The sequence below is a fragment of the Centruroides sculpturatus genome, unplaced genomic scaffold (genome assembly GCF_000671375.1).
Source record: "Centruroides sculpturatus isolate CEXI.00-Female unplaced genomic scaffold, Cexi_2.0 scaffold963, whole genome shotgun sequence".
NCBI classification, from domain to species: domain Eukaryota; kingdom Metazoa; phylum Arthropoda; class Arachnida; order Scorpiones; family Buthidae; genus Centruroides; species Centruroides sculpturatus.
The window spans coordinates 91,772-117,455 of NW_019385228.1; the positions used below are offsets into that span (position 1 = coordinate 91,772).

At 30.7% G+C, this 25,684-nt stretch overlaps 1 long non-coding RNA gene across 1 annotated transcript; it reads right to left on the reverse strand.

Annotated features, from left to right (window-relative positions):
- Positions 1-274: 274 nt before the first annotated feature.
- Positions 275-3,678, reverse strand: LOC111636437. Its single transcript, XR_002758535.1, has 4 exons — positions 3,621-3,678; positions 3,114-3,396; positions 2,531-2,739; positions 275-717 (listed from the first exon to the last, which is right to left on the reverse strand). It is a non-coding gene; the product is annotated as an uncharacterized LOC111636437 (long non-coding RNA).
- Between the last annotated feature and the right edge of the window lie 22,006 nt (positions 3,679-25,684).

Sequence of the window (25,684 nt, forward strand, 5' to 3'; positions counted from 1 at the left end):
TTGACTCGTTTCATTCTCGCGTTATCTAATAACCTAATGTGAGTCCACATTCTTCACTTTACACAGAAATAAACTTTTACCTACTGTTAAAATAAGTTAGGAATCTGCGACACATTCAATTCTGTAAACGTAAATTTATTCAATTAAAGCTATTAATTAATTTCAAATAATAATTTTTAAATTTTGTTTCGTACCAAAACTATCATTCTGTAAATGTACAGTAATTTTATGAAATAATTACAACAATAAATTCATTTATTCGAAAATTTTTCAATGTTATTTCATTTAACTGTGCTGTGACTAATATTGTTTACTAATGTTTCATTTTTATTAGTCTTACATGAATGTAGAAAAATGCTAATTTTTGATGACGTTTTAAATTTATATTGTTTCAAAGTTAAATGTGCAGAATCAATTAGATTGGTGGAATTGTTTCTCGTGTTCCTTTAAAGAAATTTCGTCAGAAAATTCTTGTCCACAAAGTTGACATTCGAATTTATCTTCATCGTTTTCAATCTCTGAGAATAACTCCAGTTGTGAGGATGTTTCTAAGTTCATAATTTCTAAATCGATGTTAAAACCTTTAAGAAATTCTTCAGCTTCTCTTGCTGTGAAAATAATCTTTTCTGAAGCCACTTGCTCAGATTCAGTTGATCCTGTTGCTTCAGACCTTTTTGATGGTGTGTGAAAAAAGTCTGATTGCACTTCATGGCCTTTCTAAAAGTAAATATCGTAAATATAATGATGGAGTTCAATTCAGTAAATACAAATATATAAAATATCATGTAAATTGAAATAATTTAAATGTAATTTACATCACATTTAAACTTCTTTATTATTTAAAATTTTCATAATTTTTATAACATTTTTTTTTTTGTGAGAAAAACATTATTATGCAGAACGAAATATCATTATTAAATAAACTAGCGTGAAGGAGCATATATTTAGAAGTAATTATTACGAGTAAATTTATTTAAATTGTTGTTTAAAAGTAGAGTTTTTTCGAATACAAATACGAATAATGATGTAGACAGTTAACTTGATGAGAATAAAATTTTATCCTTTCAATGTCAATGAAAACTTAATTCATAGTCAAATCTTATCCGTATTTAACACGCAGATAATATTTGACTACTGATATTTATTGTTGTTAGAAATTTAGCATTGGTTATGAAATAGATTTTAGGAATAAACTTTTCTAAATTTTAAGAAGTTGTACATATTACTTAACATGTATATATATTTAGATATAGCCAGCACTATCGTTTATGCAAATTAGGCAATCTCCCAACACTCCAGCCATAAAGGGGCACAAAATTTCAACATATACTTTATTCACACTTTACTAAAATATTAAATTAAATAGTGATATATGATTTATGTATCGATTGTTTTTCCTTATTTTTCACGAATCAAGCTATTTTACCATTAATTGAAATTTTGGTTTAAAAAAAATCAAGATTTCAATAAATACTAAAATATCTAAATGGTTTAAACTTATTAGCGGTTTAAAATTTATATAAAATAAATATCTGAAAATATTTTTAAAATATCTTAAGATAAATATCTTGAAAATTATAAAATATTAAATTTCGATATTTTATACTATATTTCTAAATAAAATATAGAAGAAGTTTTTCAAATTAATTAAAAAAATTTAAAAAGTTTTGTCTTTTGAAGTGTTACAAAATTACTTTGAATATTAATGATAATTTTTTAAAATATTTCCTGGCATTTCCTTATTTTATTTTTTCTTGTTATTATTATTTGTCTTTAGTGAGGTTATTATATTTATTTATTTGTTTTTGATTTTGTAGTTTTACTTTACGTTTTTAGTTATTATTAGTTACATTACAGACAATTTAAAGGTTTTTTGTGAGTTTTAAACGTATGTATATATAATATAAATAAATATTAATATTTTCAGTAATATCTTATTTGTTTTCACCATAACATAAAGACTGGTGACAGGAATATTACCCGTAACGCATTAAATTATATAATTAAAAAATAAATAACGTACGTTTTTTATCGTAAAAATTGTTCCTGTATGATAAGTTCTCTGTAGCAATTTTGTTCTTAATTGCAAAGAACAAGTAACAAACAAAAGAACAATAAGAAATTAAGTGCTAAAGCTTAAAAATTTCACAAATTAAACAGAAATTGTTTTTGTAAAAAAACTTATGTAGAAAAAATATATTTCGAAACAATTATTACGATTAAACTTATTACAAATAATAACTAAATTTACGCCGATGGCTGCTGGTTATCGAATGACTGAAATTAGACTACTAATTTACAATAATTACTTTTTGTTTTCTATTACTACTTTACTTTAAATGAACAATGCAGTGTTATTTTATGAATGAAAGTTACAAAATAAAATTATTTACAAATATCACGTAATAATGTTACCTAAAAGAATCTGACAAGCAATTTAAAAAGTTTTTTACAAGTAGCATAACTTTTTTTGCATTATAATATTCAAGTAATTTTTAAAAAGTGAATTTCAGAAAAATTTTTTACGTACTTTGGAAGATGATACGATTTTTTTCTTTGAATGTACTATTTTCACGTGTCTATTTAACTCAAATTTATATTTGAATGTTTTCTTACAAATATCACACGAAAACGGTCGGTTTTTCCATGAGATGTTTGATGCATTCTAAAAGTGGATAACCATCAAAAACTTTTACCACATTTATTACATTTATGATCTTTCGAGTTTTTCCGGGGAATCTAAGTATTAAATGAATTATTAATTAGTAATTGCTATTTATTACATACTAAAAAAATTGAAATATTAATATTTTAGAATTGCAGTTAAATTTTAATATATTTGGTAAATTCGTATTATTTTGTATTCATTATAAACTCTTATTGTTGAAGAAGTTATCTCGTAACTAATATTTACGATTTTTACGATACAGATATAACAAATATATTTTTTAATGTTTCACTGTAAATTATCAATTTGATTTATAATAATTAAACCAGTTATATAGTCCATCATAATGTTATATTTTTTATCAAATTTATTAACTTATAATATATTATATTTCATAAAATATATATGGACTTAATGCAAAAATAAACATAAACATAATTCTTACAGTAATAATATCAGAAGCGATTGAATGTCGATGTAATCGTTTGACATGTGATAACAGATCAAATTTTCTTTTTTGTAGCATATCCACAGTTGCATTTGAAAGGTCGTTCTTCCGAATGTATTTTTTTGTGAATTGTTAAATTTCCAGACTGGGAGAATTTTTTACCGCAAATATCGCATGGAAACGGTTTCTCACCGGTATGGCTTCTCAGGTGCACATCTAAGTGCGATTTCCTTGGAAATATTTGTTTACATTCCGTGCATTCATGTTTCTGTTTCTCATCCTTTAAAAAATATTCGTGATGGAAGTTATTGTAAATCATTAAGTTCTCTGTTAATACTTTCAGAAATATTTTCTCTTTAATCCAAAACATAATATCAATAGTAAAATATATGTATTTTTTCGATAATAATTAAAATTTCGAAATTTTTATCTTTACAATTTTGAATGATAAGTGTCGCCTATTAAAAATAACACGTAACAAAACAGATTGATCGTTTTACTTACCTTTTGTGATTGCATTTAAAAAAGTAATTTAAATTTTAAATTCACTTTATAAATTTTGAAAAGATGAAAAAGCAAGAATGCACTACAACAATGTAAAATTTCGGAATTGTTTTATCACATTGACGTATTGTGCTTATTTGTTAGCTTAAAAAGACTAAAATTCCGACTGAAATTATTTCTTTTTATTAAAAAACCGGTAAGCTACTTAAACGCCAATAAAGTAATAACTCGGTTTTAGTCGAAATCAACAAAAACCGTGACAAATTTTTTCATATGAATCAATCTAAATCCAATTAATTCATTCTAGATATACCAAAACACATTTTATAGACAATAAATATAGCACTAATTCAAATTTGCTTGGGTTTACCATAAAACTATAACGCGTTACTGGTGCAGGCCCAGTACGATCTACTCATTTTAAACTGTTGTTTTAAACATACTTTACTTAACAAATGCTTTCTTTATTTTAAAATATTCATATTATATTCATTGAAATTTTATTTATTTTGATTCATATCACTTGTAATTCTTTCTGAAATATTTTTGAAACACATCGAACTTAAAAATAGTTATAATTTATGTTCAGTTCTTACATTAATTAGCTTTTCTTCTTTTGATTCAACGTCATTAATGGGTTTTATGTCGTTACAAGTAGGTTTTTTAACATCATCTAGTATAGTAAAATCATGGGACCGATAAAAATTTGACGTTATAATCGGGTTAAACTGTATATTGTTTGTGCAAAATAAAAAAAAAATAATTTCGGACGATACTTTTAGCCACGATTATTTTTTCAAAGACGGGAAATTTTCGTTAGGCATCGACAAAAATTCAACCCGGGCCGACGCGCAACGGAGAAAAATTTCGAAATTGAATAGGTTAATTTCATCGAAAATGCATCGAGGACGACCTCGTGGTCGTGGCCGGCGAAGTTTGAACGATCGCGCCCAAAAGCAGCAATACAGTACCAAAGAAGATTGGAGAATGAGAACGAGATCCGCTTTGAGCGTCAAAGTGATTCCGCTTAGTAGTGTCTCCGAGACATAGTCGTGTCCCAAATACGGTTTTGCCATTTTACTTGTTTAATTTAACCTTTTTGGTTAATATTTAAATAATATAATGTTTTACCAGTATTATACAGTTGTCCAACAGAAAAGTAAACTATCTTATTTACAAATCTTTTCAAAATAGACAGTTTGACCGGGCCCTTCTAAAAACCGGGCCCTAGACATTTGTCTCATTTGTCTATGCGATGATCCGGCCCTGCCTTTCAAGTGCTTATCGCTTGTCGCGTCATCTGATAAAAATATTGTGGAACAATCAGAATTGCTACAATCGGCATATCTCTTCCACATTCGTCTAGTTTTGGACCTCGACTGCTTCGATTTAAAACGTGTTTTTATAGTCGGGTAAAAGTAATTACTTCTGTAAGTCAAGTTGCTGAACTAGTTTTATTTCACACCGCACCCTCAAATAGGTTCTCCGACATTATTGCAGCATGGCTCATATTTTTAACTTTACGGGCGACTACAACGACAGCTGAACCAAATTTTTCGAAACTAAAATTAATCAAAATTTATTTAATTAAGAAGCAGCGTGTCACATCACCGTCTTAACTATGGCTATTATATCCGGGGGTGGATCTACGTAGGAACTAATAGGGCCTCCAAGTGTCAAGGGCCCGCAAAAATTGAATTATTATCACCAATTTTTAATACTTTTTCATTAACAATGAGCATTTATTGTACAGTAAAAATGGTTAATATTAATAATAATATAATAACGATAATTTATGGTATTTTTTGTATTAACAAAAAAATGAGTCCCCATTGGATTTCAATAAGCCATAGGCCCCGAAAAACCTAGATATTAATTGAAAAAACAATAGCTTGTCTACTTGATCTGAAGAAAGTGATGAGATAGGTGTTGCTCGGGGAAAAATTAACGATAGCAAAGATTAAAATTATTAGATTATAAGCGATCTTACTCGTTTTCACTGGGTACAAGAATTAGGTTCCACTCTTCCGAGACTAATTACAGAATTTTTAGATGGGTCTAAAAATATGCTCGATTTCTCGCAAAAACGCAAAATACTGCATCTAAAATAGTACAATAGAAGCAGAGTTCTTCAGGATAAGCTTCCTCTCCCTCTCCCCCGCGGGGGGATTTCGAAAAATCCCTTCACAGTACTGTAACTGTGTACCAAATTTCAACTTTCAACTACTAACCTTTTGGGCTCTGCGCTTATATGTTTTTAAATTAAATATTCAAAATAAATTTTGCGAGACCTCTTCCTAGGAAGAAGGAGGCGCACCGATTCGACTTGCTCCAGGCGCTGAATCCAGTAGCTACGCCACTGTAACGGAGACATTCTCGAGAAACTTTAGCTGCGTGCCGCAGAGCATTATCTTGATGCAAAATGTCCGCTTGCAGCCCTGGCCAAAGAAGCAATACACGAGAGCGCAAATTTACCTGACCGTATCACTGTCCCTGGCATCCTACTATTGATGATCCTATATCTAAGCTGATAGCTTCCCAAAATAACACGCCAACAGTAAGCGCAGTGAGCCGCTCAACAATAAAGGCTAAATTAATGCGCTTGCTATTTCTTCTAACACTGTAGTAGCCTGTAGTAGCCATTACCAAACAAAACTGAAATTCGGCGCTAAAACACGTTATGCTGTCAGTTGCATGCGGCGCCATTGCAAACGAAAGCCGACGATATTAGAATGATAAAAGACAGGACTCGCAGTGGTCGCCGTGCATGTAAATTTGTCTCTATTAGTCACCTGACAATGGTACAGAAAGAGACGGAATTTTGTAAAGATGCTCTACCTGTCTTTGCATGGTGGTCAAATACACTGTTTCTGGGTTACAACTGTTCGTGCTTGTCTCATAATCAGACCATCTCTTCTAGTAGTCTGTCGAAGACATCCAGAGCTAGCTTTCGATGTCCTAGACCAGGGGTGGCCAACGAATTGGAAAGAAAACTTTTTTCACGGGCCGAACCAGAGGCTACTCTAGGAAGATTTTGAGGTGGTGCGAGATCTCATTGTGGTGTCACCCTGTAGAAAATAATTCTACATAGAGATTACAGATACATTTTTCACATTATCATGTATAATCAACATTCTACGCTGTGCTGAAGATATTTGTAATGGAGCGTTAACTCTAAACGCAGTTAGTTGTTGACTTTTTTTTTAGGCGTTAGAATTTTTCACCGATCTATTCTGACTTGAGTAGCTAATATTGAAAGATTAATCGCGCGCCACATAAATCCATTACACGGGCCACATCCGCCCCGCGGGCCGTATGTTGGCCATGCCTGTCCTAGACAGTCCTCAACACCATCTCACAGTCAAATCAAAATGGCTCAGATGGCAAGCAATTCGGTGAAATGCCATCCTGCTTTCCTCATCCCGATGATGCGGTCTTTCTGAAACTCTTTCAGCTGTGAGTAATGTATTTGACTGTGTCTTACAGACATGACTGGAGTTAGAAGGCCACCAAACAACAGACACGTAGACTAAAATTCTAAACATAGTGAGCCTTTACGAGTTCTTTTAAATGATGCGGGAATAATAATAATTGTAAAAAACTGGTGGCATTACCTGACATGCAATCGGATCACAACTGTACTAACAAGTAAGTTACACTGCACTGTTGCCATCCTATATAAAATTTTGCCTACGAAAACGTCTGCATGTGATACAAAATACTTCTAAAAAATGTGTAGCCTATATAGCTGTGAGCTTCAAACATGTTAAAATTTATTATCAACCTAGAAAGCAGTAATCTAAAATTACTGCACCATACAAAACATTAAACATTTTATATAAATAGGATTGGATTGGTGGGATAAAGAAACTCAATATACACCGATCTACCAAAGAAAATGTTTTTCTATGGAAAAATGGCTCCTAATTTGGTGAAAACTTGGTACACTCAATGCGGTCAGCCCGTAAATCACGCATTATTTTATTTAACCCTTTAAATTTCATGTAATCTGTAAACTGGTCTGTAGTATTTTCAGGGCAAGTTGAAGGTCATCCTAAGTTAATCTATTAATATTACTTTAAAAATTAGTATAAAATTCTATTTTTATAATAGAAGTATGAAAAAATAATGCTAATATGCGAGAATGAGTAGTTTTGTTTCGTATATTTTTCATCTGATTGTATTATGTACTTTAAAAAAAATCGTTTTTCTTGCTTATACAGGGTGTTTATAAATGAATGGTGCGGTTTTAAAAATTAACAATAAATCTATTTATTACCTTAATCTCTGGCATTGACTGAATTTTTGCTCTGTTAATGCCCATGTGCCTTGAGGAACTGTGTGATCGGATAAAGCATGCACTGCAGACCATCACGGAGAACATGCTACACCGCGTATGGGAAGAATTTGATTTCCATGTAGATGTGTGTCGTGTGACCATGAGTGCACATATTGAAGGATTGTGACGAATGCATAAAAAGCTTGGACAGTTGCTGCTGCTTATGATGTAAGGTTTGCCCATATAAGGTATAAATAGATATATTATTAATTTTTAAAACCTCATCATTCATTTATAAAAACCCTGTATTAATAACTTGTAAATATACTGCAATTTGATCTAACATAATATCATTTAAATAATTAAAATGTTATTTTCTATTAAATTTTCTATTTTCTATTATTATATTTTAATATATATATCAGGCGTCGCTAGTTTTTAGCATTCGCATATCCTTACTTCTGTTATTAATGCTGCATGCTGTTCATTTTGAAGAAACTAAAATTTGGCAGGTTTTGTTTCTTAATTCCAATCAATACTTAATTTTCGGAATAGATCATTTTCTTCCCCAACTTCATTAAAATTGTCTAAGTTGTGGAAGAAATCTCTAAATCTGGCAACCGTGATTACAATTATCTGCACACTATTTTCCTTTTAAACTATGACAATAAGATAAAATTAAGCCAAGAAGAGGAAGTTTTACTATCGGTTTTAATTTCTATTAATTTACAACAGAAGATTTTTGTAATGTGAAGAAATAGTTGTTCTTAAACACAAACCTCTAAATACAATTCACATTTAAATTCATCTGTAGACAAAAGAAACTTAAAACTGGGGGTAAAAATCTCCAAAACGGCAACTATGTCCGTCTGAGATATAGATGTCGAATTTTGCAGTAATTCTATTTGGATACATAACTTTCTTGTCAATAAGTGTATTTCAAATAATTATTTTTGCAGTATAAAAGTTTTGTTTTTGTAAATTGGAGTTAGACATCACTTATTAAGCTTAGGCTATAGCTTTAGTATTCGAGAATTTTCTTGAATTATTGAGCCATAATATCAACTTATTTTATCATTATGTTTGGTTCTCGAAAAGCATTTTTTCTTGTTTATTCTATTATATTTAAAACATTTACTTATCTTTCTGTAAATTACTTCATTATTTATTTAAAATTAGTAGAGCTAATTCTGGTATTCTTATCTTATCGAAATATTGGTCTTCAATAAGGATTTCTTTTTAATGATAATGACGTTATATCATTGAATTTCCGGTAGTGACGCTGTCAAACAATCTCAAATACTCTATAATATTGTAAGCGAAATTGTCTGTAGGAATAGAATCGATTTCGACAACAACAACAGAATCGATTTAATTGAATATAAAAAAATATGATTGAAAATGCAATATTTTTTGCTTTGTTATTTCTTTTATTATTTTTGTGGTATCGGTAAGTATTTTTTTCTTTTTCTAAAATTATAAATGTATTTAGAATAGACTGGGAAATATGAATATAATAATAAAACTACCGTATATTAAAATATTTATGAATATTATAAGCAAATAATTCGTTTTAATGTACCGTTAAAAGTAGCCTTCTAATTGTATAATTTAAATAAAACTGACGATTTCAAAATTATAAATTTAAAATTTGACTAAAATTACAGTAAAACTTCGCTAAGTCGAACCGCTTTAACTCGAAGCAGTCTACAGGTCTCATGCACAGTATATAGGATTTTTCATACAACACGGTTTCTTTAAGTCGAAATTATTACTTTTTTAACGCAAACTTATTTTCCCGTGTATCCTCCGTTTTTTGACAGATCTGTGATCTTCATTTTCTCTAATGTTTTGTATGAATACAAAACATTTGACTACGTCTCCATGCTGAACACAACATCATGCCATTACAACCTCACCTTGTCATCTTTTTACTGATACAGTATATTACTGGAATTCTGACAGGATACAAAAAAACTTGACAAAGCATTCAAAAGCGCAATAAATTGTATTGAACTTAGTAATCATTCTGTAAACAGATTCTTGAGAAACGGCTTGATAATGGTAAATTTACGTTATCAGAAAACTTTAAGAGAATCAAGTATTAAACTCGTTAACTCTAATGCTAATATGCGAGAATGAGTAGTTTTGTTTCGTATATTTTTCATCTGATTGTATTATGTACTTTAAAAAAAATCGTTTTTCTTGCTTATACAGGGTGTTTATAAATGAATGGTGCGGTTTTAAAAATGAACAATAAATCTATTTATTACCTTAATCTCTGGCATTGACTGAATTTTTGCTCTGTTAATGCCCATGTGCCTTGAGGAACTGTGTGATCGGATAAAGCATGCACTGCAGACCATCACGGAGAACATGCTACACCGCGTATGGGAAGAATTTGATTTCCATGTAGATGTGTGTCGTGTGACCATGAGTGCACATATTGAAGGATTGTGACGAATGCATAAAAAGCTTGGACAGTTGCTGCTGCTTATGATGTAAGGTTTGCCCATATAAGGTATAAATAGATATATTATTAATTTTTAAAACCTCATCATTCATTTATAAAAACCCTGTATTAACATATAACACTTTCTTGCAGTTCATTGTTTTTAGTGCATTTATATACAATTGAGTCCACTTGAAAGAGCATCAGGTAAGGGAACAATTTATTACTTAAACAGCACTTTTCCATGTTCCCGATTTTCTTTCCTTTGTTTTACATGTAGTGGGACTCCTATTAACAGAGAATTGGATAGCAGAGTAGTCTGTTTAAACAATCACCATGTAAGCAGAATTTATAGAGCAGAAGTCTGCATAAGGAAGCACATTTTAAGGAAGATTTAATTGTATGATAAATCTCCATCTAAGATGCACTGTAACAGAGCACTCTACATTAGGATATTTGTTAAAATGTGATATGGTTTAATAAAATGAGTGGAGAAAGATGAAGCAGTTGAACAAGACAAAAATGAAACAGAAATTATTCACAAACCAGAAAAAACTATTCCTCATAGAAGTGAATTGTTTCATTTTTGCATGGCAAGATAATATTTAGAAAAAATTTTACTGCCCGTAATGCATTTTATGAAACTGAGGAAATTATTGAGAAGAAAGCTGCAAGTAATCATATTCAAAACAGTATTATAGATTTGTTTTAGTAAATTTGTTTAGATTGTTTATTGTGTGAATAGTTGTGATAGCACATGTAATTAATTTCCATATTTATAAATTATCACAAGAAACTTTGATTAAAAAATAATACTGCAAGAATAAAGTTTTTTTTTATATATTCTAATCCCATTAAAGAGAGAAAGTTGTTCATATCTTTTCCTACAGTTTTCCTATGTATTTCTGGGAAGAAGTAAAATAATCTGACTGGCAAATACACTGCATTTACTGATTATTTAATAAAATGACAAAACTGATGTTATATGAATAGATACCAATAAGTATCGTAAAACTATGTGATAATGAATTTTCGTGTTTTCAAGTGTGTTATAAGTTACATATAGCTAAGGCATACAAGGATGGTAGATTTGAATACTATGAACAACTTCCTGAATAAGCTTGTTACTTTGAATAAGGATGCATAATACAACAATCCCAAGGGTGTCCTAAGCAGACTCGACTACATTAACAAATTTAAAATAAGTGGAAAAAAATATAACTTACCTCCATGAACACAAAAATCACAATTATATTTATTCAGAGTTTCTATTGTAGTAATATATGGTGCTCCTTCCACAACCTGTTATATATAATAAATGTTATTTAACCAGAAATATTTACAATATATTTTAAGAAAATTTGAAAATTAATAGCCATATCAATTATAAACTATAATGTCAACTGATTTTTAATCAATCATTCAATAAATCTAAAAGAAAAAATATATTAATTATATCGTAAAGAATGTATACCAGATAGAAATAATTATTAGTTTTAGTCATAATTTCTTATTAAAAAAATTATAGAACTTTATGATAAAAATCCAGTAAATTTTAAATATATTTTTTTATAAGATTTTTGTTTTCTTATCTACATATAGTTCCTATATTTACAAAAATAACTTATACAAACCTTTATAATCTTTAAACATTGATTTTGAATTATAATAATTTAAAATAAAATCACACAGTAAAAACCAAAAATTAAATTGGCTAATTTCCAAGTCTGAAATCTTTAATGTAATTTACAACAATTTCCAGAAATAAAATTATGAAACAGTAAAACACTTCCTTGTATGACAAAATTTAATGTTTCTACATAATCATATAATTTAGAATCATGATTACATTGCAATGCCCATTTCATATTATTGTGAATTTTTTCTGGATACTATTGCCATACTATGCACTTTTAGATAACAGTATTTAATTTAATGAATACTATTTTAATTCCAAAACTTAAAAATTTATATTACTTAATAAATCTTAGAATAACTTAAAGATTAATATTAAAAAAAACCAATCAAAAAGTAAAAATTTAATCATAAATTTAATAGCATTTCATTTATTTTGACTTATAAATCATACCTCATCTACCCATTTAATTCCTCGAACCATTTTGTAGCGTTCCTGCTCTGTAAACACAGGTGGGCCTTTATGTTTTGTAATTTCTTCTATTAAAAATATTAACACTTACTATATTTTAATTGTCTTAACCATCTACTTAAATCTTAATAGTTAAAAAAATCAATAAAAGTAAAAACTTTTTAAGTGAAATTTCTAATAATAAAATCACATTTAGTCTAATATACTTCCTGTTAAACTTATTAATCCAGAATTAAAAGTGTTCCTAACTTACAAAAATAAATATCATTGTAATATGTAATATTCTAAATATTCACAAAAAATAGATGTGATCCGATCTTTAAATATGTCTTAGAAATTCTACATATAATCAATACACACTTCTTTTTAATCACGTTAAAATTTCCAGAATCTAATAAGTATATTAAACAACCTGAAGCCTGATAATATACTGTAAAGGCTTTCATTTGGTTATGTATTTATTATTTAACTTTACAATTTTTATTATTCTTAAAATGTTAGCTTCAAAATCATGTTTCAAAATTAATCTAATATTTATTAAAATTATATTCTTTAAGTCACAATTCTATTTTTATGAAAAATTATATTCTCAAGAAATGTACAAGTACTGTTTTCTTTTTGATCAATATTGAATTTTCATCAATAATCCAATACTACTATTGATTTTTCTATGAATTTATCTACTTGATTTTCCTTNCCAGTATTTAAACGAGGCTTAATTTTCTAATTTTTAACGATACAATAGCGACGATTATTATTTTAAAAAATTTTTGTTAGGCTTAACATCGATGAAAATTCAACGCGAAGTATGTTAATAGCGATATACTAATATACTAATTACATGGGATATAGACTAATAATATACTACACTAATGGATTTTTTCATACTTTTCGGTTATCCGACTTTTCAATTATCCGACCAACCCGTCCCCAATTGAATCGGATAATCGAGGCTCTACTGTAATTCTGCCTTATCTATTGTAACAGTATCTCCATAGCATGACAAAAAAATACATTATTATTATTGCATAAATGCACTCAAATATATTATTTATACATTATTACTTTTTATGAAAATGAACTTTTCGTAAATAAAATAACTTACGAAAAATTCTCCTATCCTCTATACAGGACCATCACTATAGTCCTATTTCTTTATCCACTCTCTAAGGCAGGGATGGCCAACCTTTTGCATACCATACGCCAATTTTTTTACAGACGAGTTCAGATGCGCCATATAACTCGAACACTTTTTATACAGTCTTATGTTCAATGTTAAGAGTTGATAAATAGAGATAAGAATAAATCTGCTTCGCTTAGGGGAGAAAAGGGAATAACTTAATCACGCAGTTGAATTAATTAATTTATGACAGTTTATTGAAGTACCAATTTACAATAGTCAATAATGATCTCCTGTACGAGAGGGTGATAGCTTCATGATGGTGCTATAGCTGCCAGAGTCTCGTTTGGTGAAGATTACTCTGCACCACAATTATTGGCACTGAGAACGAGATCAGCTTGGAATAACTTTACTCACANGCCATATTTAGTACACTTACCTTACAATTTCAAGTAATTTACATAGAATGTATTTTTAATTGTATTGATAGTTACTTAATTATTCGCGTTCTCACCTTTTTAGTATATTCAGAAAGATTTCCTGTTATGAAATGTGGTCTTGGTCCTGGTATGTTCAATCTTTCAAAAAATGTCATGTCATTCTTACGCTTTCTGTAATAAACATTAATTCGATTTTGTTATTTGAGATCTTCCAAAAAATGAAGATTTTAATGAAACATAAATATTTTTATATTGATTGCATAAAATAATATTTAATATGTAGTTCTTATGACATAAATAATTCTCGAGTGAACAAGAAATCGTTTTTCTCCGTAATTAGTTTACTCACAATAATAAGAAATCATCTCTTTTCATAATCATAAAATTAGTTGCAATAAAGAATCAACGTGAACAAAACATTTAAAAGCCCACTAGTAACCCAGTGGATAAATCTACTGAACACTGTATGTGTGTGTTGGCGTCTATTTCGTTTAATATCTCAGGATGAGTAATGATTATAAAATGAAACTTGGCATGGTATCTTGTATCAATATATAAGAGGCATTAATGCTATTAAATTTTGGAGTTCGGAATTCAACGGGGTAGGGCTATATATCATATCTCGAGTGGAGTCGGACTTAATTAACGAAAATTTTTTGCGTCACAGACATTTACAGTATTTTTTGAAAACTTCTTTACACTCAAAATTAAGCCTTTTCCCCGTTTTATGATAATTTATAATATAAAATTTCTTTTTAAACAACATCTCTGGCGCAACATACAATTTTAACTTGAGCGACTGTCATAATACGCACTGATTGGTCAGCTGAATGACGTCAACCTACTAAAATCGGAAATGTTGATCGATTAGCCTAAACTTTGTATTGTTATTGTTGTTGTTGTGAGAGCGGGCAGACATTATATCATAGTTATAGACATTTCATCTAAAACTTGATAAAAGGCACTTATTTATAATTTCACTAGCTCTTGTGTGTATTGACATTAATGTTAAAATTATTGCAAAATTTTCAATTAAACTAAGTTACGTGATATCAACGATTTTAATGTTGAGAGAGTTTTAAACATCAAAAAGTACCTTTTTTCTGTTTTGCATTTCAATAAAGCTATTTCAATATCAATATAAGTGTCAGGAAAAAGTAATGTTGCATTTCAAATGCAACATTACTTTTTCCTGACACTTATATTGATATTGAAATAGCTTTATTGAAATGCAAAACAGAAAAAAGGTACTTTTTGATGTTTAAAACTCTCTCAACATTAAAATCGTTGATATCACGTAACTTAGTTTAATTGAAAATTTTGCAATAATTTTAACATTAATGTCAATACACACAAGAGCTAGTGAAATTATAAATAAGTGCCTTTTATCAAGTTTTAGATGAAATGTCTATAACTATGATATAATGTCTGCCCGCTCTCACAACAACAACAATAACAATACAAAGTTTAGGCTAATCGATCAACATTTCCGATTTTAGTAGGTTGACGTCATTCAGCTGACCAATCAGTGCGTATTATGACAGTCGCTCAAGTTAAAATTGTATGTTGCGCCAGAGATGTTGTTTAAAAAGAAATTTTATATTATAAATTATCATAAAACGGGGAAAAGGCTTAATTTTGAGTGTAAAGAAGTTTTCAAAAAATACTGTAAATGTCTGTGACGCAAAAAATTTTCGTTAATTAAGTCCGACTCCACTCGAGATATGATATATAGCCCTACCCCGTTGAATTCCGAACTCCAAAATTTAATAGCATTAATGCCTCTTATATATTGATACAAGATACCATGCCAAGTTTCATTTTATAATCATTACTCATCCTGAGATATTAAACGAAATAGACGCCAACACACACATACAGTGTTCAGTAGATTTATCCACTGGGTTACTAGTGGGCTTTTAAATGTTTTGTTCACGTTGATTCTTTATTGCAACTAATTTTATGATTATGAAAAGAGATGATTTCTTATTATTGTGAGTAAACTAATTACGGAGAAAAACGATTTCTTGTTCACTCGAGAATTATTTATGTCATAAGAACTACATATTAAATATTATTTTATGCAATCAATATAAAAATATTTATGTTTCATTAAAATCTTCATTTTTTGGAAGATCTCAAATAACAAAATCGAATTAATGTTTATTACAGAAAGCGTAAGAATGACATGACATTTTTTGAAAGATTGAACATACCAGGACCAAGACCACATTTCATAACAGGAAATCTTTCTGAATATACTAAAAAGGTGAGAACGCGAATAATTAAGTAACTATCAATACAATTAAAAATACATTCTATGTAAATTACTTGAAATTGTAAGGTAAGTGTACTAAATATGGCCATGGCCACAAGCCAGTTTCTTCATTTTTGACCGCGGTATCACTAGATTATATCCCCGATCAATGCGCATTCATAAGAAAAGTTTCCGTAATGACCATGATGCAAATCGGCCACGAAATTTCAGAGACAGAAAAAGTTTTTTGACAGTGTTACTATAAAGTTACAAGTTTCTTTCGCTATCTATTCTATGAATGCTGCAGATTACTATTTACTCTTCCACTTTTTAGGTTCCTAATATGACCATTAAGCGTCTACCATTAAAAACTTTTCAGCTTTAATAATATGACATAATTTTGTAGTTTTGTATTTCGAGTTAATACAGTAAAACAATTAACGTTTAACAATTTCACGATAAATAAAAATCCCTACTCTTCTTTACGTACCTATGATCCTAAATTGCTTACAAAGACGCCCCAATATGGTCGTCTTTATCATGATATTGGAAGTACATACAATGTTTCTAATATGGTGACTTGCAGACATTTTAAAAATAATTCATTAAAACCACTAGATAATGTTTTATGGTTTCTTTCAAGATGTTTTTATTATTATATGCTCTTCTAAGTGCAGTATATCCTGTAAATTTATAGCAATTTGCGAGATAAATAAGTTCGTCAAAATAATGAAAATTCCTCAACCCCTTCATTCCCGATAAACTTTTAATTAATTATAATTAAACATAAAAAATACTTAAAACTGAAAAAAAAAACGAAAAAAATGCGTTAATTTTGAAGAAAAAGCTTCAAATTTTATTTTCCTTTGTCTCCTCTTTCTGTGAAATTTGACATTGATGAGTCATTGTTGACACAGCTGGATGACCTTGAGAACAGCTGGAGTCGGATTTCCCGGGACATTCTCATTGACGTCTCAGGAGGACAATAGTTTAAAGTAGGGTGAATACTAGCTAGACCTATATTTTTAAATATTTTTAAAAAATTAAAATTTTTATTGCGATTTTTGACCCCCCGACTTAATTAAACTTATATACAGTAGATCCCCCTATAAAATCGTTTCCTATAGTTATGATTCCTATAAAAATTGTGGCAGTATCCGTAAACAACGGTAAAAATAACTCCTATAATACGTAAAACGTCATCGGGCAGCCGAACTACTTACCCGCCGTCCGTAGCGCCACGCTACGGAGAGATTTCTATCGTCTGGACAGTATTATATAAATTATATATAAATTAGGTACTGTACATATAATTATATATTAATTATATATAAATTAGGTACTGTATATATAATTATATATTAACTTAATTTATTGTAACTTTATTATAATTAAATATATATTTTTCGCCGTCTAGCGTCACGCTACGGCGAGTTAGGCGACCTATCGTCTGTCTAGTACTGTAATTTTATACATTTCTTGTGAAAGAAACATTTCTTATTTAACGGCCATAAAAATTATTTATATTAAGGATGTCTCCAAAGGTCAACGAAGTTTTCGCAGAAAAATAATATCAGAAATCGCGGCCGCAATTTGATGCGCTGTTCCGCGACGAAACCAAGCTTTAGCAACGAGCGTAGTCAAAGGGTACACACTCGGTAAGTAATCCTACAATTTTTTGTTTATAACGTAGTTTATACGGATTATTTTCAAAAAAATATACGTATTTTGGAAATGTTGAGTCGAATTAGTCTAGAATCGATTAATTTTATGAAAGAAAACCTTTCAAACAGCCGTAGTCCGTAAACTATGATTCCTACAAAATTGATTCATAAAGAACGGAACGTATCTACCGTCTTATAGGGGGATCTACTGTATAATAAAATATATTAATTAAAAAAATTAAAAAACTATTGAAGGTCGTTTTTCACATCAGAATCTTAAGGACTCAGTTTTTCGTAACGCTATGTAAACTTGACGAGTTATCTCGTCAATGGGAATGAAGGTGTCCATATTTGATGCACTTACCTTATTTTGATGATCCCACAGAAATCTAAACGTTGCTCTTTAATTTTTCTTGTCGAATTAAAGTGTAATATGCATTTTTAGATTGTATCTCACTTCTCAAAATATTATAGTTTAGGCATAATATCTATCCGGTGTCAGGCATCCAATGCAAGGTATTCTATCGATATTTACACACATCTCCGACTAGCAGTCGGTTTAAACATTATGTTCTGTGTATTTTTATTTCCGCGATTGAGCGAGTTGTTTATTCTCGTGTTGTCACACGACTACCGGATGGATCGTACAAAAGTTGGCAATAAATTCTGTACAGTTCTGGTTGCCAGACATCATACATTAATTTTTCGCGAATAACAGATTACAGTGTACTTACATAAACTAACATAGATTTTATTTCGTAACTTCAAAAGTATGTCGAGATGAATGTTTTGGGATGGAGTGAATAATAGAATTTCCAATCGAATAGTGAATTTATTTCGAAATACAGTAGAGCCTCGATTATCGGACTCAATTGGGGACTGGGGTTGGTCGGATAATTGAAAAGTTGGATAACCGAAAAGTATGAAAAAATCCATGATTAGTGTAGTATATTATTATATCCCATGTAATTAGTATATTAGTATATCGCTATTAACCTACTTCGTGTTGAATTTTCATCATTGTTAAGCCTAACAAAAATTTTTAAAAATAATAATCGTCGCTATTGTATCGTTAAAAATTAGAAAATTAAGCCTCGATTAAATACTGGCTCCCTTTCATGGTCGATCCAGTGTTGCTAGCTAAAGCACGTAAAAATAATATTAAAGTAGCCAAGACATAGCCAAATATTGTAGCGCCACATCACTAGCGGACATTTGAAATTTGCCGACTAGGATGGTCGGTTAACCGAGGTGTCGGTTAATCGGGGGTCGGATAATCGAGGTCTACTGTATGAAAGGACAAAACATTCTAAAAATTGCATTTAACAATGTTATGTGTTTGCCATTTGAAATGTTTAATAGAAAACAGCAAGTCTTTTTGAGATAAAAAGAAAAATACTCAAGATTTTCTCTTATATCGATTGTCAGTTAAATCCAAAGTTGTTTACTAAATTTATACAACAAACGTATGATACTGCTAAAAATATGATTGTTGTTTGAAATTACTATGAAAGTGGGATTAATTTACAATGAAAATTTAATAAAATACTTTCGATGAACTTTAGTTGTATAAAGATAAACTTTCTAATTTATTGGAAGACTAGCAGACCGCGCCACGCGTTGTTGTGGCTCAAAATGCATCTATTATAAATGTATAGCACTACCCCCGTGGGGGGGATTTTTCGAAAAATCCCTTCTTAGTGCACATTCTCTTGACGTACCCTATTAAAACGCAATCAAAAACGCAAAAACACGCATTTGAAATAGTATAATAGAAACCAAGTTCTTCATGGTAAGCTTTAATTTTCTCTCTTTCTTCCGCGGGAGGGGGGAATTTCGACACGTTTATTATATAAAAATGTGACCTTTCGGGTCGGCACCTCCTTAGTGCCCTGTTAGGATTGACACCACCGTGTTTAGCGGAACACGGAAACCGAGATGACGATTACGCCACACCGTCTTGAGCGAGCGGTCCGTACGTGGACAGACGGATTCGTAATTGTCGGATCGAGAGACAACATAAGGAAGTGACTCGCACTACAATTCAAACGTAACAAAGATTTAATAAAAAAATAATGTGTATTAAATACGATACAGAATTCTAAGGTTATGTCGCGGAGAGAGAGTTTACAGAACGAGCGCGAGTTGTATAAATACTTGGGGATAATATGGCTGTTCTCGTAGGCAAAACTTTGGTTGATTGTTGGTTGATAATTGTCCGATGAGCGTTGAGACTGGTTCCGATGATGATTAGGTTCACGATAATATCCACAGCACAATGATGGCACACAGTATCCAAAAAGATGGGCACTGATCGATGATATTCCGATATCCGATAGTATCCAAAAAAATGGCCACTGATGGATGATCTTGGAGTAAACGGTGTGGGTTTTCTGTGTCTGAAGGACGGACGACGACTGACTAATTTCGGCCGTGACGGACTAATATCGAATTTCACGACGATTTCGGCCGTGCTGAGATTAATAGTTCACGACAAAGCGTCATGTTGCCTTATAGAAAATGTAACGGGAGACTTTCTCAGATAGCTAAGAACAACAATTGTTGCGTAACTCGCGAAATGTTAATATTAAAGACTAGGTCTGATTTAGGAATTTCTGCTATCTCACAAAAACATGTGCGTATTCGAATGCAACGTTGTGTCAAAATTTCAAAGCAATCGGCAGAAACAAACGAACATTACATTTTTATTTATATAGATAGATAGAAGATGATCTGCTTTAGTTCATCCTCACAGAAAAGCATAATGCCTCACAGAAGCAATTTTAGGTCGTCGTACTCGCGGAGTTATTGCGGAGTTAGCGCCATCTGTTGGACATAAAAGACTTAATCCTAGATGATATCTTTTAATTTATATGAATGTTTAACGGAATAATATACAGCCTATGTCCACCCTGAAGTTCCATTCTAAATATTGGTGAAATAATTTTTGAAATCGGATGAGTAGTTTCGGAGATTACCTCCTACATCCAAACTTACAAACTTTACCTCTTTATAATATTAGTATAGATAAAAGATTCTAAAAACCAGAGTGAAATTTTTCTTAAGCGCGATAATATCATTTACTGTATGTTTGTACTAGATTGCCTTTTGTTCTGGTTGTAATTGCTATGAGTAAGTATAAAATTGCTTGAGGGAACGAATCACACAGGAACAGAATTAAGGATAAACTGATTTTTGTTGGTTTCTGAAGATATGCGTTTTGTACAACGGTTCTCTTTTAAATTTTACAGCAATCTCGAAAACAGAAATTACACATATGTTGCAGATAATAGTGACGAATGGATTCCATGTATAAGAAGAAATACCAGTATTTTATAGAAAAAGGCTATGGTAAAATTCTGTTGAAACATTAAACAATCTAGCAACGAGTTGCGTAACTTTTCCGGATTATGTGAAATTTTACTTTTAAAATAGTATTTGTATTACTAATAAAAATAAATAACTAATTTGTATGTGGCGCCATCTATTATGAGATTTTGTTAACTAAAATTAATATTTCCAAGCGATTTATGCAAATTGTGCGAGAAAAGCTTTTATTAGTCCACATACAAATGGTCTTGACTAACAAAGATACCACTCACCCCCTTGATAGGGACACTGTTCTCTGCAGATCAGTCCAGTCAGTGGCGTACCGTAGGGGCCGGCAGGGACGGCCCGCCCCGGGCGGCACTTTTTAGGGGGATGGAAAATTTCACAATAAATAATAACAATATCTTGTAAAAATTTGAAACATTCTAATCTCTACTCGCATCGCGCCTACAATAGTGCTATCGTCCGGACAGTCCGGGAATCGGCTCGCCGTCGGGGTGAACTAGTAATTCTTAATCCGAAGAAATCCTGCGAAACCTGTTGACCTTTTTTTTTTTTTCTTGTACGATTCATTCGCGTTCATATACACCACTGATATCCAGTAGAACTATTTTAAACAGGTCGCTGCACTAGCACGGAATTTAATTGCTTGTTCTGTGACAAAACTGAATTTTGGTCTTTTAAATTGAAATACAGTAGAGGGTCGATTATCCGAAAGTCAATCATCCGAAACGTCAATTATCCGAAAGAATTCCAGTCCGCAAATTTAAATTTTCGCTAGTGCTGTGGCGCTGCAATCTTTGGCTGTATCTTGGGCTACTAAAATATTTTACGTTTTTGATGCTAAATTAACTTCTGAAGTATAATTTTTATTGTTTTTATATTTTTCAATATACAGGTAACCCCCGTATAACACGGCACTTCTATAGCACGGATTCACTCTAACACGGTTCGAGAAATGGGTAAAACCCTCGTACAACATGTAATGTAATAAATTTTTACATACTGAAGTACTAATAGTTCACGAAAATTATTATTTTCGTGAACTATTAGTACTTCAGTGTGTAAATTTTTTTTCTCGTCTCCATACACATGGTCCTTCGCGAAAATTGTTTCAATTTTGCCAGATCTCGATGCTTCTGCTTTTGTGTTGCCAGATGTTTTTCCCTTATTCCATAAGTGCTTAGCACCATATAAGGAAATTTATAAAGATCTTTTAACTAGAAGCAAGCAATCTAAAATTACATACACTTTTTGCAAAAGGTAAAGCATGAATCTGAAAATAATGCAGAAAAATGCTCAGGGGATAACGATAACTTGCCAAAAATAAAACGCTCTCGGTTAATAGTGCTTTTAGTGATGACAAAGAAAACATTGTTTAAATTAATTTATATTAATATGTATCACTTAAGAAAATTTTAATAAAGATGTTTATCTTAATTATGAAAATATAGTAGCATATTTTTAAATTTTTCTCCTTTTCGTACTAGTTCTTTGTTTTGCATAACACGGCAATTTTTTGGAACGTGACTACCGTGTTATACGGGGGTTACCTGTATTTATTTTGTTTGTACAAAATAAAACAATAATTTTTAACGATACAATAGTCTTCGTTAGGCTTAACATCGACGAAAATTCAACGCGAAGCGACGCTCAACGGAGAAAAATTTCAACATCGGATACGTTAAACTATTTTTTTGTACTTAATCGGTTATCCGAACAACCCCAGTCAGAAATTGATTCGGATAATCGACGCTCTACTGTACCTAAATATGGGGGCGAAATTTTCCTCCGCCCCGGGAGGCTGACACCCACGGTACGCCACTGAGTCCAGTAATAATTATCATATCAAATGAATTAAGGGGAACTGCGGCACTCCAGGTAACGAACGTGCAGACTTCCTCGCACCTGTGGCTACCTCTTTCAGGGACATCAACCCAGTGAACTGAAACTTTATGTTGAAGAAGATAATCTGAATTGGCCGTGTAAGCTGGAAATTTTAGTGTCGAGTAAAAAGTACTTTTCCCTTTTTCAAAGGATGGTCAAGCTTTACTTTAAACAGAACACTTGATAAAGGTTTTTTCCCACTTTTTGTATCTTTGTATTGCTGAAGATCTTATAATATCCTTATGCCCATTGTACTGTGCATTTACTCTGTGTCTGTTACTGTACAATGTCTGTACACCATTTTCGCCTTGGCGTTCGTGTTCATGCGTGGTTTTATTTGTTTTGTTCAGGCCTCCATCAATGTACTTTCATTGTGTGTCTATGTAGCACTAGCGTTGTGCAGGGACTGTATCCTCTCATACTGTACATACGCGAGCTTTTTGTTTTGACTAACCTTCACGCAAACTGCAATGTCTTCGGTTTCGTGATTTACCACATGACTCGGGACGTAATGATTTTATATTTACGTGTATTTTGTTTTCGTTTCTTTTACGCTCACTGTCTATTTTCCTGCTCGGCATGTCACCTCTATGTGCACACTATACATATTCATCCCGACTGTGCCTAGCGGAGTCAGGCATAATAAAGTTTATTTTGTCTGTCTGTCTGACATACAAATGGTGCTATCTGATACTAACAATATTTCATTTCTATCTTGTCTAAAATATAGATAAACCGGTACTTTTGGCGTCTGCTACGTACTGTATATGTCATTTCTGTCATCAAAATTGCTGTAAAATGAGGGACATGTTGTTTGAAATGCATATTCTCAGAAACCAATAAAAGTCTGTTTATCCATCTTAATATATAATCGTATATCGTTATATATGGATATAAATTGTTCTCTCAAGCGATTTTACACTTACTCATAATAATTTATGTTTGTTTTGTACTAGTAGGGATTTGCAAAATGCCAATTGGAATGGACAGAGAAATATGGAAGTATTGTAGGGTAAGATATACTTTTTACTTATTTTTAATATTAAACATAACTTAAATCTTCTATTTAATTAATAATGAAATATTATTTGATTATGTAAACTTTTAAAAGTTACAATACATTTAAATAAAACCAATAAGTAAAATTTAAAAATATCCATAACTGTTGAAGATAAACTTAAGATATTAAGTCTGTAAACAAAATTAATTATGTTTGTGGCGTAGTAAACACTAGTATTGTGTTTTATTCCAAAGACACATGGCAAATTTTCCATCAAATTCCTTTATTAGTTGAGTCGACTTTATTAGTCGACTCAACTAATGGAAAATTTGCCATGTGTCTTTGGAATAAAAAACAATACTAGTGTTTACTACGCCACAAATATAAAACAGGACACGGTTTCAAAAAACAAATCAAAATTAATTATATTTTTATGATTATTTATAAATTTACATTAATATTGACGTAGCTTTGAAAACACAATTGTGTAAACTATTTAAAACTATATCGTGAAATCTTGGAACCATTATATTTTCTGATTTGTGATAGGAAATATGAAACTCTCTGATACACTGTGAGATAAACACTGTGAGAATGTCAGTAAATTTTTAAGTTGGTGACCGCCGTTCAGAACTACAATCAAACCGTAGTAAAGTACGGTATATTTCAGACATGGGCAAATGCAGCTTCGAGAGCCGCAAGCGGTTCTTTTTGACTTACATGCGGCTCTTGCTGAAAGTGTAAATTTCTGCTTTTAATTATATATACTATATATATATACAAATGTTTTATTGTATTAAGAAAAAATCTTGTTACAGGGGGTTAACAATAAAAGTTACATACAAAAAAAGTTAATACATTTTCATACATTATCAAATATCTGTTATCATAATAAAAAACCCAAAGTTCATAACACATAAATTTCTCAATTCACAACATCTTGTTTTAACATTTTTAAAATATAAACAAAAAAATTTTGAATATTATACATTTTATTTAAAGTAATTTCATTTAAGCTAGATCTAAAATTTTCTTCGTGTTTTAAATTAAAAATCTCTTTTATTTTATATTTATATTGCGCTTCTAGGATCTTTGGACATTCGGTAAAAATATGGTAAATATTAAAGATTTCGGATTTACACCAATAGCATTTTTTGGAAAAATCAATATAATAATTGTCTATCAGTAAAGATTTATAATTAAGTCGAATCTGTATCAACGTTCTTTTAATATTTAAATTGATATTTGTCATAATAATATTCGATTTTGATGGAAAATATAATATATTCTTATACCAATAGTGGTATGTTGAGTTTAAAATAGCATCTTGGTCCTTGACAATAGATTGAGATAAGGCCGATTCCATCATTAAAGTATAAGCATATTTNTTTTTTTTTTCAAGCGTTAGATGGTGTATGTTTTCAATGACGTACCTGTATTTTTTAGTCATGGCATGAATTCTCATATCATAGTATTTTTCGCCTGTAAAATAACATTATTTTGAGATTCGTATCGATTCTCCAAAAGT